The 14882-nt window shown below is 34.4% G+C and overlaps 1 protein-coding gene across 5 annotated transcripts in view; it reads left to right on the top strand.

Annotated features, from left to right (window-relative positions):
* Positions 1–14882, top strand: part of axo (axotactin) — a 368436-nt gene that overhangs the window by 25520 nt on the left and 328034 nt on the right. The window contains exon 1 of one of the 5 annotated variants that reach the window (XM_081747151.1): positions 11108–11200. The exons of the other annotated variants lie outside the window; for them this stretch is intronic. The gene's annotated coding sequence lies outside the window, so the exon portion shown is untranslated. Of the gene's footprint in view, positions 1–11107; positions 11201–14882 lie in introns of those variants that run through there. 5 annotated transcript variants of the gene reach the window in all.

The following is a 14882-nucleotide window of genomic DNA, read 5'->3' as shown; positions in this document are numbered from 1 at the left end:
TTACATTCAGTAGATGATTATGGCACAAAAGCGTCTTGGAACTATGTACTCACAAGAAATATACTTAGTTTCATCAGCATTTTCAATTGCCTCTTTCACTTAAGGAAAATACTAATTCATAAACTCTTTGATAAACGTAGACGATCGGAATTTTTGAATGATCCACTCATACACTGAAGAAAATAATTGATATACACTAATTTTACTGTTCATGTTTAGAAAATTTTGTTATTAATATAGCGTGGGAAGTTCAAGAGCAAAATGGGAATTTCTGCCTCACGAGATGATATTTTATAACGTTTCAGGTTAGCATCGCTGCTATTATGTTAGTGTACCGTAAGCCAAAAGAATTGAAATATTAAAGAAATAAGGATCAAAATAAATTGTGTTATATTATAAATTGTGTTATATCAATTACAAAAGGAATAGCGAATTCGTACCTCAAATTAAAAGAGGGAAATTAAACGAATGGTTGCAATCTCTTGTTGTCATAAATGACAATATTTTATTAATGTAATAATTGGCTTACAACGGTAGTATAGTGAATAGTTTTTTTTTTTTTTTTGTAACAGCACAATTACACTGGTATACAAATTTTGATCAATGTCGTGCTTATGTTGGTTTTTCGTCGGTTTCTTAATGATTTGCACCCGCTGAACACGAGTATGGCAGTTATTTTCCCGTAATGTCAAAATTTGTAATGATATAAGCATATTAGATTTTACTCAAACAGTAATATATTATACAATTGTGTCTTAGAGAAACATTGAACTACAAACATAACACTCACATTTTGGACATCAACTTTTTGGGTAACAAAAATCTGCATAATACCTAAATACCAAAATATATGAATATTACATTTATAAAAAATATACAAAAGTACTTGAGATTGGAGGAAAGTGTTCATCAAGTACTGGAATTCTGTAATCAAAAGTGAAGGTTAGTGGTTCTCTTTCTTTTGTGGGAAACGTTCACTTCGTCACGGATTAACCTCCAAATATAATCACCCATCATTGCACAGTCCCACCTTCCTTGGTATCTGCTTTCCATTACTTGAATGTCCTTATGGAAACGTTCCCCTGCTCTTCGCTAACATCTCCTTAATTCTCCCTAAAGAAATCCAAGTGTGAATGAAGCATATGTAATTTTAAAGACATTCTACTTCCCACTGCTCGATATTGATCAATGAGTGTCTTAACTTGGTGATCAAACGCTTCACTTCGGTTATGCACCAGAAATCCCGTCACCAATTTATGAAAGGCCTCCCGTGCGTTTCTTTCCAACTTCGTCATTTTTTGTCTAAGTGTAGCACTATTAAGCATGACATGAATCTGAGGCCCTGTGAAAATGCCAGCCAGAACTTTTGCCTCTGCTAAAGCTGGAAACATTTGTTTGATTCATTGTAGGGCAGGCCCAGAGCTTTCACAAATTGTTTTGCCAATCCCAACTTAATATGTAATGTTCGCATGAGAATCTTCTCCCTGGGCAGTAATGCTTCATTTATCACATTATGTGTTTCTGGAATAAGCTCCGTTCTTTCAGGCCACACGGTTTGATCATAATGCTGGTTAGTTGTCTGACTGTCACACAGACATAGAAAGCAGGAATATTTAATATAACCACTTTGCAACCCAAGAAGAAAACCGATAATTTTGAAATCCCCACACACGTCCCATTGATGTTCCTCATATTTAGTTTTCTCCAACATCAGCTTCACACTTGAATAACTCTATTTAATCAATTTACAATTTTGCTATGTATCTTTAGAATCTATATTCTCTGTTTCCTATTCCGAACAATTATCTTTAATAACAAATGCGATACCACTAGCGAGTATCGAAATAAAAGCACGGAAATTGCTATGCATAAATCAGTATAGGAGAAAAATAAAACATGCTTATATCACTGAAAATATTGACACTACATAAAAATAAGTGCCAGATTCGTGTTTAGGGGGTCAAAATACATAAAAATTCATCAAGAAATAATAATAAGCAAAATTTTGTATACCAGTGTTATTTAACTGTAAAGATCCAAGAGTACTGAGTTCAAAACCAGACATAGTATGTTAGCTTAACTGTATAACAGATAATATTTAGATTCACTCAATGCTAAGCCAATTATAACAGAAATAAACTGAATACTTAAACATTCAAATTTTTTGCCTATCACCTTCAGAGACTTCCTAATATCATATCACATGCAAATAGACAGTTAAAGTTCTGTGTAGTCATACTTTACCTTATTGCAGATCCTGCTTAGGTTTGACAATACAGTGGTCTCTTTCTACATTTGTAGTTTATTAAAGAATTTTTCGTTTCGGTGCTTGATGCAGGATCCAGAATGCAGAATCCATTATCCGGAATGCAGAATGATTTCTTAGTTGCAGACTTGGTCATTTTATATGGACTATTTTCCTTGTTTGCCTTAATTATTTTTTTCTTTTTACTTTGCCAAAAGCCAATCTACAAATTTACAAAATCTAAGGAAAGTCCGAATAACATCTTCTGAAAAAATATTGTTGTTATGTAATGATGTAAAAATAAGTATTTTTGAACTTTAATTTACCCTGAGGTTTGCTTTCATCTTTTTTGTGATTTTATCCGAATTGTTAATTACTACTGAAAAGCATTGTTATTTGATTACAGGTGATTCTTGACTATTTTACTTCTGCTTCCAACGATTTCTTGATTACAAATAGTGTCCTTGTGATTTTTAAAGATAATGTTATGCATATATCCAAAAGTTAAAATATTACTAAAACTTCGTTCCATTTTCAGCTGCAGAATTCCCATTAAGATTTTTTATGATTAAAAATGATGATTTTTTAAATTCTTAGTTCATGGTTTCATTACATTACCCTACGAACTGGAAGAAAAATTCCTGAACAGTATTTTTAATGTATGTCATTAGTTTTTTAATTCTTAGTTTCTTTAAGCACTGAATGATTAGTTTTATTCATAGTTCATGTAGACAGTGAACACACTAACAAACACTAAGCACTGTGAAGACACTGGTGGTGAACATAATGTCCACTTGAATGATTGCTGTCTCGCTTCGAACACTGGGAGGTGAAAAACGGAGTCTTCAAATTGTCCTTATCGTGGCCATCGATGAACGAAGAATGTCCCTACTCACCCAACATAAATTGAAGTGAAGATTGGATGAAATAGGAGATGAAGTGAGCTACAACTGCTCCTCTGGGAATGCAGTGGCGGAGAGCTGCGACTGACAGGAGGCAACTTATGACGGTTTCTGTAGATGGTCCTCTTCTTGATACATAGTTGGAACCCCAGCGATGGATGATGAACAGCTACGCATTTGGTGTGGCGTCTTGGCGTCACTTTTTGCTGGGAGCTGCGAAGTAATTATGTCTTGTCCGAAGCAAGGACCCTTGATGGTGGATGAAGAACAGCTGGGTATCTCGGTGTCTGTTGTGTGGATCGTGCTAAAGCTCTGGTGATTGTTTTTCCAAGTTCTGGAATCGAATCCTGGACTTTCATGATGATGAGGCAGCTGTGGCTCTTGAACATTTTGGCAACAACTGGAGCCGGGAGCTGTCGTGGTTAGGAGCAACCTTTGGTGCTTGGTGATGAAAGTGACGATGTATCTGTGGTGAAACAGGAACATGAGAAGAGGCTGGATCGTGTGGTAGTGATTCTGGAACAGCTGAAGTAAAAGCTTAGCATAACTACAAGGACTAGCTAACCATGATGTTTGGCTCTGGAGAAAGATGCCTGGATCTCTATGTGATAGGCGCTGGAGAGAATAGAAGCGTCCAGCCGAAGGCTGAGACTGGAACATCTGGAAGATGTCCCTTGTAGCAGGTGCGGATCCAGGACCGACTTCTGGAGGGGGGGGCGGTAGGTTGTCATACTGCTACTTTTAAGGGCTCCAAACTTTGGGATGGGTTTTATTTATATATATAAAATAAGAACATTTCCTCTTCTGGGGGGTTATCGCCCCGAACGCCACCCTGGATCCACCCCTGCCTTGTAGAAACTGGAAGTAGCATCTGGAAACTGGAGTATCTCGCAGAAGGTTGTGCCCATGCTGGTGGACTACATGTCGCTGGAGAAGGAACTGACTTCTTGAAGTGACATCTCAATGCAGTTGCATAATGACAAAAGAGATTGCATTAGTTTTTTTTATTATTTTTAAAAAAACTTTTTGTGTTTTTGTCGTATTTCAATGTAAGGTAGTCACACAATATCAAAAATTTATGCTAGAAATATGTTTATAGTGTAAATTAGTATTATTATTGAAAACTATTTTCTTTTTGCAAATGTTATATAATAGGAAAAAAGAAAATGTTCATATTAGCCGTGTTTGTTTACTTCTGGTTAATGACTTAGAAACGAAAGAATGACACTCCACCCGTTATTAGATGGAATGTTATGATAAGAATTGTATCGGAAGAAAGTTTGTTTTCTGAAAAGTGAAAATTGTCCTGCGATGTCGTGTCCTCATGAGAGTTCGATAGCTTGTGCGTAAATGTTATTGTTAGTGAAGTTCAGAATTGTGTGCGTGAATATTACGTTGTTTGTTGTGATGTGGTGTAAGATGATGTGTGTGATGTCCAGGTAAGTCCTAGAATAATGAAATGGATGTATATACAGGCTATACCATCTGAGCATAGCATCTGAATATTAGCTTTCCCCCCAGAAAGAAAACTAAGTTAGTCGGTGAAATATCCCTGCACTCCCCAATTCAAGGAATCTTTTACCTCGGTCTATCGTAAAAGTATGATTCTACTGACAAAAGAGGAAATTCAAATACAACCTTCTGTGACGCCATTCCCCTAAAAACGCCACGTTTAGTGAGTATGTTTCAACTCAGTACTGTTGATGGTTTGCAACTGAATGAAATATTCAAGCAAGATATATGTTTGAAAATGAATAGGATTGACCTGAGAATGATTAGTGAAAGATTGTCTGGAGTATGAGAAACGAATGTTGAAAATATTCATGATTAATTATCAGTGTTCGAATTAACGGGGGGAGGAATGGCGGGGAAATCCCCTCTCGTAAAAGATCATCCCCGGTTCGTATCACAGAAATAATATAACATGTTTGCCTGGGATAAATATTTTCCTCTTATATATATACGGCATTATACAAGCATCCCCCTCTCGTCTGGAAGATTAATTCGAACACTGTTAATTATGTTAGTATTATATGAACGAAAACGAGAGACGAAGGCGTTACTTTGAGATAAATAAGTAAGTCTACTGTTAGCAGTAAAATACAGCGATTATGTATAGGTTCATTACCTTTTCTGTTTGCTTCCAGCACTGCTTGCAAAACAACATCATATCCACAGACTATTTCCCTCGTAAAATTCACCACAGTTGTCAATGCTCTACCGTCGCGGAGAGTATGTATACAAATAATCACAACGAACAATACCTGAAAATAATACTCTTCAAACGGAATAGGCAAGATCAAAAAATGTGTAGCCAAAGGTAACGAAAACTCTTTAAGGGATAAGAAAACATGTATAGAAAACTAGCAAACATAATGCTAAACTCAAACCAAAAACATTACAGAAAATTTAAAATAATTCGATATTGTTTCTTGACACAGAGAAAAAAAAATATCTACTTAACATGTCACATGATTGCTTATGTTTACCGAAAGAGTAATGTACCGTGAACCAAAAGAATTAAAATGTTAAAGAAATAAAGATCAAAATAAATTGTGTTATATCAATTACAAAAGGAATAGCGAATTCGTACCTCAAATTAAAAAAGGGAAATTAAACGAATGGTTGCAATCTCTTGTTGTCATAAATGACAATATTTTATTTATGTAACAATTGGCTTACAACAGTAGTATAGTGAATAGTTTTTGTAACAATATAATAATTTAACTGTGAAGATCCAAGAGTACTGAGTTCAAAACCAGACATAGTATGTTAGCTTAACTGTATAACAGATAATTTTTAGATTCACTTAATGCTAAGTCATAAGCTGAATACTTAAACATTCAAATCTTGTGCCTATCACTTTCAGAGACTTCCTAAATATCATGTCACGTGCAAATAGACAGTTAAAGTTCTGTGTAGTCATACTTTACCTTATTGCAGATCCTGCTTATGTTTTACCATACGGTGGTCTCTTTCTACATTTGTAGTTTATTAAAGAATTTTCCATTTCGATGCTTGATGCAGGATCCAGAATGCAGAATCCAGAATCCGGAATGCAGAATGATTTCTTAGTTGCAAACTTGGTCATTTTATATGGACTATTGTCCTTGTTTGACTTAATTATTTTTTCTTTTTACTTTGCCAAAAGTCAATATAAAATTTTACAAAATCTTAAGAAAGTCCGAATAACATTTTCTGAAAAATATTGTTGTTATCTAATGATGTAAAAATAAGTATTTTTAAACTTTAATTTACCCTGAGGTTTGCTTTCATCTTTTTTTGTGATTTTATCCGAATTGTTAATTACTACTGAAAAACATTGTTATTTGACTACAGGTGAATCTTGACTATTTTACTTCTGCTTCCAACGATTTCTTGATTACAAATACTGTCCCTGTGATTTTTAAAAATAATGTTATGCATATATCCAAAAGTTAAGATATTACAAAAACTTCGTTCCATTTTCACCTACAGAATTGCCATTATGATTTTTTATGAATAAAAATTATGATTTTTTAAATTCTTAGTTCATGGTTTCATTACATTAGGTACTATCCGACATTTACCTGATGTGAATGACGAAAATCCAGGAAGAACCCCACTGAGAGTGGCTGGCCTAGAAAAGCTATTACACCTTGTCGACCGAGTGTCCCCACGGGAGATCGAACCCGGGACCGCTCTAAATTTCAAAAATGTAGAAGGGAACGTGGTGTAGGAGTCTTAACAACCTGGGAGAAAAAATATCCGTCTTTATTTTTATGTGTGTGCTCTATTTACCTTTCATTACGATCCAAACGTAGCCGGAACAGATGTCGTGTAGTAGAGGTCTGCATGGGCTGGTGCCGAGCACGCGGGCCGGACTCGGACCTCAAAGTATATATCACTTCGTGCCCGGGCGGGTCTCGGGCCGTAATTTTTCAAATATACAACCATATTTCTCGGTTCGGGGCTAAATGCAAAACATATTTCGGACTGTGATCGGCCTCACATTATAAATTCACGGACGGGCCGTACCCAGGCTTAAAGTTCTGGCCTGTGCAGATCTGTATCCTGTAGGCAAGGAGTCAAATCGATTCGAATGTTAGTCGAGATAGGTAACGGCCTATACTGTGTGGGTTGATTTTGCATAATAGTCTGTGCACCCGTCAACTACGCCAGGTTCAAGTCCCGATCGTAATTCAAACCCACGTTAGTAGTTAGTCCTCGTTGTTACATAAAGGTATTGTTGGGAATGAGTCTTGCTTAGATTGAGGTCTGTGCCTAGAATGAAACGGTTAAGATATGGAATCGTACGGTATAGTGGCACATGCCTATGTTTTGATTATGCGTTAATAGGGGATATAGTCTGTGCAAACGTTTAAATTAAATAGTATGTGTACCAGGATGGTTTATGAGTTTGACTTTTATTATATTATTTTATGAATTTGAAAGAGATATCACAAATTAGGGTAAATGTTTAGCAGGAGGTATCCAGAAGTAAGTAAAAAATACAAAATTTTCAGGAGAAATAAGAGATGCAAGTACTTAGACCTAACATAACCTAACCAAATCTATAATAACAATAGTTGTTGTAATCAATCCCTGTCGTAGTCCGTCTCCAAGCCTTACCGTTCATTTTATCCATTCCGAATTCCTCTAAACAAAATACGATTACGTCCAATTTGTGTTTCACCTTCCGTTGATTGTATCGACTGGAAAAAAATCATTGTCCAAGAGAAGCTCAGTCTGTAACGGTTGAGATTCAAATGAATGATCTGATAAGCGATCATCCACTGTTCAAAGCATCCTAAATATTCCTTTTCTTTAAAGTTACTCCGTGCTTCTTCTTCTAATTCATATTCATTATCAGAAGCTTTGATCTGATTCCCGTGAATTCTTTTGCATTTGTAATTTTTTTTTTCACGTTAACGGAAGGTGTTCTATATCTTCATCTTCCAGTGGAACCAACTGTTGTCTATTATCCCAGTGTTCGTTCTCCTTCTGTAGATGCTCAACTGTTAGAAATTCAGTAGCTAATTCGCCGCTATATTTTTGCATAGGTCTTTTTGCTGTGCAGAATAGTTGAATATGCCACATTTTAAACACTGTGCTGTACTGTAAATCGGTTACAAACTTTAATTCTTCCTAAAAAGTAAACTTAAAAATTTATATGGTAAATAAAAGTTATAAATCTTTCAAACATTTTTGTGCTGCTCATTACCAGCAATATATACAGTTGCTTCTCATCTTTGATATTAATAGCTTGCAAAACTATTTAATAACGATTATACGTGTATTAAATTAGCACAACTTTAGAATAACAATAATTCACAAAACATTTGAGCTTAGATACGTTTCAGAACTGCGTCAGTGTTATTATTTAAAATTAATTCATATTGTGTATATTACGTGAAATAAAAGCCAAGATGGAAATGGCGAAAGAAGTATTTAGGAGGAAGAAAGTACAATTTTGTGGGACCGTCAATAAAGAGTTGAGAAAAAAACTCATAAATTCTTCATGTGGAGTATTGCACTGTATAAGTCAGAAACATGGACATTACGGAAAAATGATGAAAAACGGATGTTTCGAAATGTGAGTGTGGAGAAGAATGGAGAGAATTAGCTCGGTCGAGCGGAAAACGAATGAAATGGTGTTAGAAAAGAACAATTTTACATATTATTAAGAAGAGGAAGATAAACTGGTTGGGCATTTTCTAAGAAGGAACTTATCATGAGGGATGTGCTAGAGAGGATATGGTGGCAGGAAAGAAAAGGAGGGGCGAAGGAGACTACAATTAATAGACGATATGAAAACGTCGTACATGAAGGCGAAGAGGTTAGCGGAAGTCTGTGGAACATGGAAGCTTCGCAGTTGCGGCAAGTGACCTGCCAATAATGGTAGAATACCTATGATGATTATATTACTTTTAAGAAACTAATTATGAATAAAGACGACCGAAAATGTATAAACTCAATTCTAATCAAGTTTGTTTAATACTATATAGTTAAGTAATAATTCGTAACTGACGACTACGTCAACCGAAATGTATAAATATAGGCCTACATAGCTGTTTCCTTCACGTCCATAAGAGTGCAGTACCACATTTCAGATCACTTTCTGCCAACGTAAATAAAACGTGCCATCATATATCAACAAAAACGCGGTTGTGGAGGTGTTGGACATCTTTCATCTTGACTGCATGCACATGCGCCTTCAGATGACTTCAGAGGTAAACATCTAAAGGCATTAGGTCTCGCGACTGTGGGGGATACATCAAATTCATCTCCCGGGAAATTGATACTGCATCTATAATGGGGCGGAACTTCGTCGTGTTGGAGCAACGTGAGAAAACTACTGCCTCCTAACAGCTACGATGGGAAATATCCTCATCCAGTAATATGAGATAACCGGCTGCTGTAAGAGGTTCATCAATGAAGTATGGCTGCACAATTTGAATTCACCAAATTCCATACCATATCATTCACAATCTTTTCTGAAGTTACAAGCTAACTTGGATCAGTTCAATGTGGATTAGCCATTCTCATGTTAAATTTCTTAAGCCACAAGAGCTAACCTAAGCTAAGAGCTATGGAGAAAATAATTACAGCAATCAATTCCTAGGAATATTCTAGCCTCGTTTGTTACATGACAACTCCAATTTTTATTTGAAATTTTAAAGTTGGATTCAAAATGGCAAACTCCAAAATGGCGGCTGTCTACACGGCATGGTGGGATGTTTCCTTCTCCCTTGTGACTAATTATAATTTCAAAAGAGTTTCCCCGGGGGTGGGGAATTTCAATATACTGGAGGTATAAAGTAGTATAACGATAATACTGGGAATCTACATTGAACACGATAGGATGTATGGTCTTGGGGGGGGGATTTCGTGACTCGTGGAGGGAGGGTAGATATTTCCTCGGGCCAACCCGTAAAATCATCATTGCCTATGACAGGTTTCGACATCGGATTACTGTTTGTCACGTCGTTTTTCTGTTATATGAGTGTCTGGAGACTACTCACCCTATATTTCCTCAAATGCGTTCAAGAATTATTTTACGATTAAATAAAAAACAAAAAGATTTATTCATTCATTTCTTGTCCTATAAAGGATATATATACACTTTAGAATCCTTTTGGTTCTCTTTTATTTGATACACACACACACATACATACATACACACACACACACACACACACACACACACACAGAGAGAGAGAGAGAGAGAGAGAGAGAGAGAGAGAGAGAGAATGAAATGAAATCTCTAACTTTGCATCCCACTTCAGTGGATTTTGCGTGACGGTTATTCCTTTCAGATTACAGGAGACGATGATTACTGGAAGTGAAGAATTATGAAGTAATTAGCAAAATGAGAATGTGGAATAAGTTTGTAGTTAATAAATTCGCGTAACCGAAGATCAAACCATGAACCCCTCACACCAGAAGTGAATTTTGCCTACAAAATGTCATTTAGCGTATATCACATTGGATTTTGCATGACGTCGTATACCCAATGCTACTCTTGACTTTATGGTGAATCTGTCATAAAATTCTCTCAATCCGTTTATGTTCTACGTGGGAATAAAGGAATTGCCAAAGTTACATATACATACACTTAAAAAAAAAGAAAAGAAAAAGTAAAACATTACCCTTTATTTTGCGTTGTTTCATTCACGTGAAAAAATATACAAAATTGGGGCATCTTTCAATTGAATGTGGCAACGCAGGAATTCAGTGCTTCCTTGACAAGGTTACACTTACGTGCACTGCGAAATTCACACCTGTTATTTACACATTAAAATACAGGAAGTCTTCTTTCATTGTTGACAAGCTTGTTATTTTTTTCATTTTGACATTTACACACTTTGTATGAATTAAGCTAATTTGAGGTTTTTAGCATTATACATATATTATGCACATATGATTCATTTTTCCACGCAAATTAATATGATCCATTTCATTTTTTAATTTCAGGTAGTAAACTACTCTGTGTTTCTGTGGTTTTATCTAAATCACATTGCTTTGTGGTTCCTTAACGTCTGCTTTTCCGCAGCGCTCATCAGATAACAAGGTATGAACGAGTTAAAATTCGTGTATTCCAATAAATAGGAGATATGATCAAAAAATACGGTGAATAATTTTATTAGAAACAAGGTAGTAAACTTACATGAAATTCGATTTAATTTCCTTCAAAGTACTGTCTTTGGCTAGCAATGCACTTATCCCAACGTTGAATCCATGACTGGAAGCATTTCTAGAAAGCTTTTCTTGGAGCTGCATTCAGCTACGTTGTCGTGGCCCTCTCAATGGCCAGAATAGTGTTAAAATGCTTTCCTTTAAACGTGGTTTTAATGATTGGGAAGAGCCAGAAGTCTCATGGTGTTATATCGGGAGAGCACAGTGAATATAAACAGACAGGAATATGCATATATATTTTTCGGCCTAAAACTTGCAGACCAAAAGCAAGGTGTGGTACGGCGCGTTTTCGTGGTGAAGAAGGAAGCCATTTGCCCATTTAACTAGCGGTTAAAATGGTTTTCACGGATCCATACGAGATGTTTAGTTCTTCGGAAAGCTCTCAAATATTTGTTTGCTTGTTTGAACAAATCATTTGTGCCACATTTTGCACGTTTTCATCTGTTTTTAACGGACGAAGGATGTCTCGATCGTTGCTCGTTTTCAACCAACTCTTTGTCGCTTTTTATTGCTCATTCCACTTGCACACAGTCTTCAATGCCACTGCTTCTTCGCCATACACTGATTTTGACATTTCTTGAGCTTCTGTGACACTTTTTTGCAGCTCAGAACAAAACTTAATGTTGGCGTGCGACAGATCCTCTCAACACCTCCTCATTTTTCTGCTTCTGGAAGCCAACTGACATGTCACAACTCGTTCAAACTCGACACTGACTGTATCAAAGGTTTAGGCTACCGGACTTATTATTTGAAGTGGATACAACATCGATAGGTGACACTGTGCAACTACATTTACCGTACTTTTTGATCACACCTTGTATTCACAAAACAAAAAGAAATCAAACAACAGCAGAAAATTATTCGGATCATTTTAATATGACTAGTCCTAATTCATTTCATAATCGAATATGTTCATTGGCTTGAATTTAAAAGTGAAGTTCCGAAGTCCACAAGTCCAGACTCTGAACCCCACCTTTTCAAATATACGAACAATATATTCTTCTCATTTTTTTTATTATTCCTTATTCAAAGAAAATAATTCTTACAGTAATTTATTAATAATAAATGAGTAAATGTTCGAACAATTATCTGAATAACGAATATTCAAATAATGGTGGGTTGATTGATTGAATTTTGTTAGGGACGTCAGCAAAGAGACTATTTATCCCCGTCACGATCAACACGACTGCTCAAAAATACTGTCTGTCGTAAATAAAATTCAAAAACGAATATATTAAAGCTTAAGAAAAAACAGCTGAAAATAGATATAACCCCCAAAAAAGAAAATAATAAATATATGAGAGTAACAAATATATAACATTAACAATAAATAGTAATAATAGTAACAAGAGAAAATAATATAACAAGAACAAGAAATAGTAATAATACTAGCATTAGAGAAATATATAATAATAGTAAATAGCAAAAAACAATAAAAAGCCAGAATAAAGATAAAAATGCAGCAAGAATAAATAAAAAAACTCAGAGAACGTGAGCAATGTTACAAGCATTAACAAAAGCAAATACACGCTCAACAACGTCAATATCATTGCCTAATACTTGTTCAAGTGTAAGAATCAGTCCCTGATGCTCTCTGAGATCTGAGTATTCAGGACATTCGACAAAAATGTGCCGAATACTGAGTGAGACGATACATTTCTGACAATACGGACTGTAGTAAATAACTATGCGGCAGATTAGAGTTTCCGATACGCAAACGCGTCAGGAGCACTTCATCTTGACAACAAGAGCGAGCTGATGTGTGTTACTCTCCAAGGCGTTGCGTAACTGCCTGAAATTTATTTTCATTTGCCTGGCCGCAGTCTGCTTGACAATGAGAGCTCATCAAGGTGTATAAATAGCTGTAGAGGTCGGAACGAGTCGAAAAATGGTAGGAAGTTAATCAAACAGCAATTTTACAATTACAAATATTTGAATACTGATAGGGAATTATTGAAACACTTATTGTAATAATGATAGGAGCTTAGTCGAACAAGTATAATAATCAACATTATGTTTGGATATTGTTTGAACAGTTGGGGAGTATTCAGAACGAAATTCGAATAATGATAGGAAATTATTTAAACATTGGAATAACGAATATTGAAGTAATGGTTATAAATTATTTGAAGAACTATTTTAATAGTGAATATTCGAATAATAATAGGAAATTATTGGAACAAATATTGTAATGAGGAATGTTTGAATAATGATAGGAAATTATTTGAACAAAATTAAAATAAAGTATATTATCCGAAGAATATTGTAGTAGTGAATTTCCCAAAAAGAATAATAAGAAATAATCTGAACATTTGGAATAACGAATTTTTGAATAATAATAGAAAGTTATTCAAATATGATAGGAAATTAATCGAGCAAGTGTTGTAATATGGAATATTCGAACAATGGGTAGGAAATGATTTTGAAAAATTGGTATAAAGAATATTTGAATAATGAGGGGAAATTATGTAATTTGAGGGGAATAATTTGATCAAGTATGTAATAAATAAAATTCGAATAAGAATATACGAATAATGATAGATAATTATTTAAAAATGAAATAATGAATATTTGAATAATGATAGAACGTTATTCAAATATGACAGGAAACTAGTCGAACAAGTGTTGTGATTATCTAATATTCGAACAATGGCAGGAAATTACTTGAACAAAATTTGTTTGAATAATAATGGGAAATTATTTGAGCAAGTTTCATAATAAAGAATATTCAAATATGAACATTCGAATAATAGTAGACAATTATTTGAACAAAACTGTAATAACGAATGTTTGATGGGAAATTACTTGAACAAAATTGGTATAACAAATATTTACATAATGATGGAGAAATTATTTGAGCTAGTATCTTAATAAATAATAATCGGACATGAACATAAGAATAATGATAGAAAATTATTTAAATAATGATAAAAATATATTCGAATATGGTAGGAAATTAATCGAACAAGTGTTGTAATATCGAATATTCGAACAATGGGTAGGAAATTACTTGACCAAAATTGGTCTAGCGAATATTTGAATAATGATCGGAAATCATTTGAGCAAGTGTTGTAATAAAGAATATTTGAATATGAAAATTCGAATAATAATAATAGGATTTTTTTTGAACAAAACTGGAATAACGAATGTTTGAACAATGATAGGAAATTATTTAAACAAAATTGAAAGAACGAATATTCGAATAATGATAGAAAATTATTTGAGCAAGTATTGTAATGAATAATATTCGAATATAAACATACGAATAATGATAGAGGATTATTTGAACAAAGTTTGAAATAACGAATATTTGGATAATGATTGAAAGTTATTTGTATATGATAGCAAATTAATCGAACAAGTTCTGTAATATCAAATATTCAATTAATGGTAGAAAATTACTTGAACAAAGTTGGTATAACAAATAATTGAATAATGATAGAGAATTATTTGAGCAAGCATTGTAATAAAGAATACTGGAATATAAACATTCGAATAATGCTAGGAAATTATTTGAATAAGGAATATTTGAATAATAATAGAAGAAAATTATTTGG

This window comes from Thermobia domestica, chromosome 18 (assembly GCF_964235325.1).
Source record: "Thermobia domestica chromosome 18, izTheDome1.hap1.1, whole genome shotgun sequence".
NCBI classification, from domain to species: domain Eukaryota; kingdom Metazoa; phylum Arthropoda; class Insecta; order Zygentoma; family Lepismatidae; genus Thermobia; species Thermobia domestica.
This window is presented reverse-complemented; position numbering and strand designations above follow the sequence as displayed.